The 7,770-nt window shown below is 55.7% G+C and overlaps 1 protein-coding gene across 1 annotated transcript in view; it reads right to left on the bottom strand.

Moving 5' to 3' along the window:
- ALKBH3 (alkB homolog 3, alpha-ketoglutarate-dependent dioxygenase) overlaps positions 1–7,770 on the bottom strand; it is a 109,030-nt gene that overhangs the window by 58,685 nt on the left and 42,575 nt on the right. The window lies entirely within an intron of this gene.

The raw sequence follows: 7,770 nt of genomic DNA, 5'->3' as shown, positions 1-7,770 counted from the left end.
GCATGAATGCAGTCACAACCTGTTATTCCATTCTGGTTCTCCTGTTCCCTATGTCTTCTCCATGTTTATCTCCTCACTACCCCACCCTCTTCAAGTCCCTCAGGCACACCCCCCCCCCTCCTTCATGCGTAGAAGAATGACACTTGGATATGCCACTAACAACAACAACAACACAACAACTACCATCTGGAGAGTTGTACTCCAAGCCAGCCATGAGCTCTGTGTTACGTATTCAATCTTCATAACAGTGAGGTCATCGGTATTCTCCCAATTTTACATATGAGGTGTCGGAGGCACCGTGGGGCCAACTCCAGAGTCCTCGCTCTGTAGTAGCCAGCTGAGGGTGATGCCCACCATTGCCTGGGGGTCCCCTGTCAGGTGTCTCAACTCCCAGCGCAAACCAGCGGAGCTGAGGGCCTGCGGGCCAGAGCAGTGCCCCCTACCGGCTCCCAGAAAGGAAACTGTAAACACGGGGAATCAATGGGATTTGGCCTCTACTCCTTCCATAGCCATTCAAGGGAGATGTACTGAGAACCTACTGAGTACCCGCTCAGGAATGTCCTGCCCTCTGGAAGTTACACTGGGGGCAGGGAGATACAGACAGTAAACAGGAAACAAGAACATGCACTGAGGGTGGGGTGGCGGGGGTGCAGATCCAGCCACCTGCATGGGCGGTGCCTGGCGGAGGGATGGCCAGGAAAGGCTTCTCAGAGTGGGTGACAGTTCAGGTGACACCTGAAGGCCTGCAGGACAATAATTACACTACCAGGTACTTGATGTGTGCCATGCCCTGGAGCACTTCTGATACATGACCTCATCTGATGTGTTAACTACTGTACTTATCCTCAGAGCAGCCCTGGTAACAAGTCCTTGTAGTGTCGCCATTTACAGACAGGAAAACCGAGGCACAGAGAGGCTAAACCACTTGCCCCAGGCCACATAGCTGGTAACCAACAGAGCTGAGGTCCCAACCCAGGCCCCTTGGCTCCTAAGCTGCTTTGTATCCACTGCACTGAGTCCGTGTGCCCTGTGGAGGGCAAAGAAGGACCCAGCGTGTGCCCACTTTGGGGGGAAGCATTGGGGCAGAGGGGCCCAACCCTAGTGCAAAGGCCCTACGGAAGGATTGAGCTTGGCTTCTTCAGGAACTTCCTCAGGAACTTCAGGAGAGCTGTGAAGGGTTGAGAGCATTTATTCTAGGGGCAGTGGTGAGGCACTGGGGTTTTGAGCAGGGGAGCTGCACACTCCAGTGTATGTTTTTAAGAGTTCACTGTGGCTGCCATGTGGAGAGCAGACTGGAAAGGGACAGGGCGGGGGGGGGGGGGAAGCAGGGAGTGTGCTGAGGAGATCATCCCTCCCTCACTCTACCCCCCTTTCCTTCCTATCATGCTCAACGATCTAAAAGGCCTTCTCATCCGCTTGTTCCCATCAGTGTTGTCTGCCTTCCCCACTGGATCACAGTAACAGCCACTGCCTTTGCAAGCAGGAGTCAGGGGTCCTGTGGAGTGTACCAACTCCACCCTGCCCCCCGAGCCTGCTCCCACAGCGCCTGGTTCCACCACAGCTTTCTTTCCAACCCATGCAGCTCCTCTGGACCCCAAACTCCCAGGCTGGGGACTGGGGTCCCTAGGCCAGCGGTGGCCCGTGAGGTCAGAAAGGTTGGCGACCGCTGGTTTAAAGAAACCTTTGGAGCAGCGGACCACTGGTGGTCTGTGAGGTCTGGAAGGTTGGCGACCACTGCCCTCGGCCACTCCTGTCGGCTTCCCTGTCCAGATTCTTGGTCCCACTGCTGACCCTTCCCATCTGTGGCTTCTCCCCTTCAGGATGCCTCATGGACCAGCCCCATACTTAGTGGCCTTTTCACACTGTTCTGTGCCCTCTGGAAGGGCTGCTATCGGGTTAGAACACAGACCAGGTTCTAACCCTGATCTGCCACAGGCTCATTCTATGACTCTGGGCAGGTCCTACTCCCTGAGACTCAGTGGCTGCACCTCAGAGCACAAGTAATGCCCGGGGAGCCAGCGATCGCTGTAGGGGAAGCTCCTGGTGTAGTGCCCAGCATGTTTTAGGCATGAAGCACACCTTCCTTTTGTTTTCATTGTCTCACACCCTATCCCGCCCAGCTCCCAACGTGGCTGAGAAGATGTCCGGGGAAAGTGCTCCCGAGGGCATCTGGCTCTGGTGGCTTATCCCTCTGCTGACTCCGTGTAAGGGAGGAAGCCAGACAGAGCAATGTCTCCAGGCATGGGATTCCCGGGGAACCAGTGCCCAGAGGTGGTCCTAGGCAGCTTCAGGGGATATCAGCCTCTTTCAACAGACCGCCCCTCACATGGGTGAGGAGGATGGCAGATCTAGGCCCACAGCTTAACCAGGCATCGGGTTCTGGTGACCTCTGGCCCTGCTGACTCACAGGGTCAGTGTTGGGTTTTCCAGGACAGGCTAAGTGGCCTTCCTTGGCCATCTTGGGGCAGGGGATGGCTATTAAAGGGGATGCAGGACAGTCCCTCTTTTCACCAGGCCCATGTCCCTGGGATGATCAAGGAGAGACACAGAAATGTCATCTATTGAGCACCTATGTGCCCGGCACTGTGCCAATGATGCTTGGCACGTGCCTCACCTAATCATCCTCATGGCATCCTTTGACGGGTAGATCAGCTCTATTTTAGAAATGAGGACTCTGGGTGCTTTGTAGCCCACCAAGGCCCCCCTCAGTGCCAGTGCTGACACAGCTGTCTGCCTGACCCCAGTCCCACACCCGTGCTCTGTGCCCGCACCTGTCTCGCCATCCCTCTGAAGTGACGGAAACAGCACGGGACTAGATAGAGGCCAGACCCCCAGGTTCCATCACCCGCATATGCTGTGGCCTCGGACCAGATGCTTCCCATCTCTGAGCCAGTTTCTTCGTCTGTGAAGTAGGGAGACTATGCTCTGATTTACTGGGGGCCCCTCCAGCTCTGACATTCTAGAATCCTCAGAAGGATGCAGGGATGGGGGGACCCATTCACAGGAAGTTTCAGGCTTGGGCCAGAGAGTGGCAAGCAGCTCCGCTGAGGCTGCGGGGGAGGCTCGCCTCTGTGGAGGGGCTGCTGGGGGAGCAGATGGGACAGGAAGATGGCAGCTGGCCAAGGAGGCCTGTGCCTCCACCTCCTCCACCGTCCCCACCCACACTTTGGCTTTGGGGCAGAGCCAGGGTTTAAAAAAAGCAACTCCAGTTCTTCAGCTATTAGCAGGGCTTTGTTTCCAAGGGAGCCTGCGGTGCCCAGGCCAGGCAGGCAGAGCAGGGATGCCCAGTCTGGGATGCAGATGGGCGGTGAGCCACAGAGCCAGGTGGGAAGAGCCCGCCGGGCAGTGCTCCCTTGCCTTTCTGGGGTGGTGGCGGGGTGAGGGAGGGGGAAGCAGGGTAGGCCCCTTCCTGTGGCTGCTCTGCCACCCTGGCACTGACCGACTGCCAGCTAGACACGTTGGTCAGCTGTCTGTCCCCTCACACTCACCCAAAAGCCTCTCCAGAGGGCTGCCAGGCCTCTGAGTGCTGAGTGAGGTGGTGGTTACTCTAGACCAGGGGTGGGCAAATTTTTTGACTCGAGGGCCACAATGGGTTCTTAAACTGGACCGGAGGGCCGGAACAAAAGCATGGATGGAGTGTTTGTGTGAACTAATATAAATTCAAAGTAAGCATCATTTCATAAAAGGGTACGGTCTTTTTTTTTGTTTGTTTTATTCATTTCCAACGGGCTGGATCCGGCCTGTGGGCCGTAGTTTGCCCACGGCTGCTCTAGCCCTTGCTGTTCTGGTCAGTATGCACATGTGTGCATTCAGGGGTGTGGGGTGAAATGAGAACGTGAGTGCGGCATCAGGGGCGGGGACCGGTCATTGGCAAACAAGGACCATGGCAGGCAAGCAACACGGCCTCTCCGGGCATCCTGCCTGCTGGCTCCACCCTCACCCCCGCGGGAGCCCAGCCCACCCCTCGGCGGGCTTTCCGCACAAAGCCAGTGATTTCAGCGTCCTACCAACTGCTTCTGTCTCACTCAGAATTACCACTTCGTCTGGTATGATTGCGAACAAAAGTGTTTTGATAATTTTGCTGGAGGGTTGCCATGACAATCTCCAGTGAGCTCCAAGAGGGGTGTCAGTGTGTGCATGGGAGGTAGACAGAGGAAGAGAGTCCCAGAGACTCAGGCAGGGAGAGACAGCGGAAGGGAGAGGATCAGGGAGAACCCCCAGTGACATTTCCAAGTTAGACCTTCAGCCTTCTTGGCCCCCCACCCCGGGGGGGCCCATTCATGCTGCAATGAGCTCATGGTCTAATCTGGGCCTCACTGTAGGCCCTGTAATGGAATACCAGCTGCTAGGGCAAGCTGCCATAGCTGCCATGGCAGGGCTGGCCCCGCAGGGGAGGCTCCTCGGCACCCCTCCACCCCCAGGATGAGCCCCAGGAACACCAGACTGGAGTGGGGGCAGGGAGGTTCTCAGGGACTCAGAGGGAGCCAGAGCCCAGGGGAGCCTCCTAAGAACCACCCCAGCCTGTGGGCCTGGCTGTGCTGCTGGGAATAATGGGAGCACATTTCCCGCCATGGCTGCTTCCTGGCACAGCTTCCGCAGCCTGGGTCTGTGCTCTCCTTCCAGCATGCTTTCTCGCAGGCCGGAGGGTCTCTCTCCGGGGACGACCGGTCTGAGAATCACCAAGGAGAAGGCTAAAACCCTGCACAGTCTGTGGCCCTAGAGCTTTGCAAAGCAGCTTCCCTCTCTGTGACTTCAGCAAAGCAGGACTATCTACTGTCTTTTGAGATGAGGACAGAAAGGCCCGGAGAGAGACGGGAACTAGATCAAGGTCACACAGCAAGGCAGCGGAGAGTCAAGATGAAACCCAGTCCTGGACTCTCCCCCAGCCTCACCGCCCTCGGGGAGGACAGGTTCTGTGGAATGGCCCATCTGGCACTACCCCCTCACATGGACAGGGACACTGAGGCCCAGAGACATGCCCTAGCTAGTACACATAAAGCCCGAACACATAAAGTTTGCAGCCTCGGGTCCTAAGACGTTTCACTGCCTCTACTGAACCACAGCCCCACGTGTTCCATAAACAAGCCCAGGAAATATCTTGTTCCTGCCCCCGTGCACAGTGTCCGCCTCTGCCTCGGAAGGAGAATCTTCTGGTTATTGGCAAAACAGAGCAGAGGGCAGCGGGCTGGCCAGGAACACAGAGGCCAGGCCAGAGGCTCACCGAGTTGCAGCTGCAGAAGGCGGCCTGCCAGCGGCCTCTCCGCCTGCGCTCCTGGAGCTGTGAGGCCCTGGGCCAGTCACGCTGGCTGTCGGAGCCCAGTTTCCCGAGCTGCTGAGAGCTGTGTATAGAGCCCTCGGGGAAACTGCTTTCCAAGTGCCGGGAAGCGGCTGCCAGGAGCAGCAGCCCCTGATGGGCAAGGGGCCCTCAGCCTGTCTCCAGCTCTGCTCAGATCTACCTTTCAATTATTTACCATCATGGGGGGTGGGGAGGGAGAACCACAAAGAAAGTGCTGTGGGCTCTGAAGACAGCCACGAAGATGACTTCCCTGCAGTCTTGGTAATGAGTAACAGCATGAGCATGAGCAAGCAACGCCCCAAGACCCCTGGTTCCAGTGAAAGTTCTCACTAGCTGTGACTGTGGAAGCCTTGTGCCTGCCCCATCCTCCTCCCAGGGTGGTGGTTATAAGGCTCAAAACAGATGATTTATAAGAACACTGTGAGGTAAAGCCCTTGTAGGAGGGTGAATTTTATATGGATTCCAAGGAATCAGAGTTAAAAGATGCCATTCTCTGAGCCCTGCCTCAAGACAGGACACATTGTCAGCCTTGTAAATAGCTACTGGCTCATTTTGGGGGTCCAGAGAGTCTGCTCTCCCCAAGACCTGCCTGTCTTCCTTCTTGGACACTGTCTCAGGCTGCCCAGCAGACAGGCGGTGCCTGCTGTGCCCCAGTCTCTGCACGTTTGGGACATGAATGGGGTGGGGGCTTACTCTCAGGCCCCCAACCTCAGGCAGCCTCTCTCTCATGTTGCTGTGCCTGTCACTGGCCAGGGAGGCATCTCCTCCATCTTTCTCCAGCCGTCCCCTCACAGGGACAACAGGATGGGACTCAAGGAGAATGAGTTTATCCTGAGCATCGATGTCACGCCAGTCACCAGCACACAGCACTGTGAACCTGTCTTCGCACCCGTAAGTTTATCCTCTGAGACAGGTGTTATTATCCTCAAGCATTAGCTGAGGAATAGGCTCAGAGATGTCAGGGAACTTTCCCAAGGCCACCCAGCCAGACAGAGATGCAGCTGGGAGTTGATCCCAAGCCCACCAGTTGCCAAAGCGCTTCTCACCCATCAGCTGCTCCCACATTGGTAATCCTGGAGCTGTCCAGGCAGGTTCAGTGGGAGGATGGACACGGCGAAGAGTCTGGAATTCTAACTGGGAGCCAGGTCCCACTTCCCAACAACTTTTGCAGGGAGAAGGCTGCTGTCCTCCGGCCCATGCAGTCATCAGTATGCGGCAGGGAGGGGAGCGTGGATGACATCCAAACCCACTCCTTCTCCCAGGGTGGTGGCAGGAGGAGGTATGGGCGCCTCTCCCCACTCCCAGGCCCCAGCACTTGAGACCCAGACAGGGGTAGCACCAGGGCCTCACACCTTGAACTGAACTGGGGCTGGGGGGCATCAGAGCACACATGCCAGCAACTCAGCCACGTGCCCGGGACCACGCCTCCAGTCAAGTCTCAGCATCTGAGATTGGAAACCACTGTCTGCAGATACAAGAACTAATGCACAAAGGCTCTGCTGGCGATGGGGTCTGGAGGACCGCCGGCTGTCGGAGCAGGGAGGAACGCGCAGGCGAGCTGGGCCAGTGTTTTCACACCAAGAAGTGGGACTCAGTCGGTTAGGACAGAGATGTTCAACCCATGTGCCCCCAGAATTTTTAAAACATGTAACACCAGACTACTTGGTCCAGGGCACTGACCTCTTTTTCCTCAGATTGTCAAATAAAAAAAGGACAACAGCCAACACAGTAGTCGTCTGGTGTGAATGAATCAAAATTATACCCCTTTTTTGGTCAAATTGGCAAAATATGTTATTTCTTGGTGTGCCGCAGAATATAGGTAATTAGTCTATGTGTGCCATGAAATGAAAAAAGTTAAAGATCGCTGGGTTGCCGAAACCGGTTTGGCTCAGTGGATAGAGCGTCGGCCTGCGGACTGAAAGGTCCCAGGTTCGATTCGGTCAAGGGCATGTACCTGGGTTGCGGGCACATCCCCAGTAGGAGGTGTGCAGGAGGCAGCTGGTCGATGTTTCTCTCTCATCGATGTTTCCAACTCTATCTCTCTCCCTTCCTCTCTGTAAAAAATCAATAAAATATATTTAAAAAAAAAAAAAAGATCGCTGGGTTACGAGGCCATGACTGGCATTTTAAAATAATGTGCAACAAAACAGATCATTCAACAATGGATTTTTTGGGAGAAAACCAAGATGGCGACATAGGTAAACACCGGAGTTAGCTGCCTCGAACAACCACTTCAAAATACAACTAAAAGACGCAACGGACATCGCCCAGAACCACAGGAAGACTGGCTGGGGGGAAATTCTTCAACTAGAAGGAAAGAGAACAGCATATGAGACTCAGAGGAGGCGCAGTGAAGAAAATATTAAGGTACGGAGGTACGCACAAAGCAGGCTGGTAGCTGAGGGCGCGGTTGGCGTTTTCAATTGGGAGGGAGTCTCAGATTCTGAGCTCCAGTTCTGGGCGAGTCTCTGGGG

This window comes from Myotis davidii, unplaced genomic scaffold (genome assembly GCF_000327345.1).
Source record: "Myotis davidii unplaced genomic scaffold, ASM32734v1 scaffold265, whole genome shotgun sequence".
In the NCBI taxonomy this organism is placed as follows: Eukaryota; Metazoa; Chordata; class Mammalia; order Chiroptera; family Vespertilionidae; genus Myotis; species Myotis davidii.
Note: the sequence above shows the minus strand (reverse complement) of the source record. Positions and strands in the feature narration are given on the sequence as shown.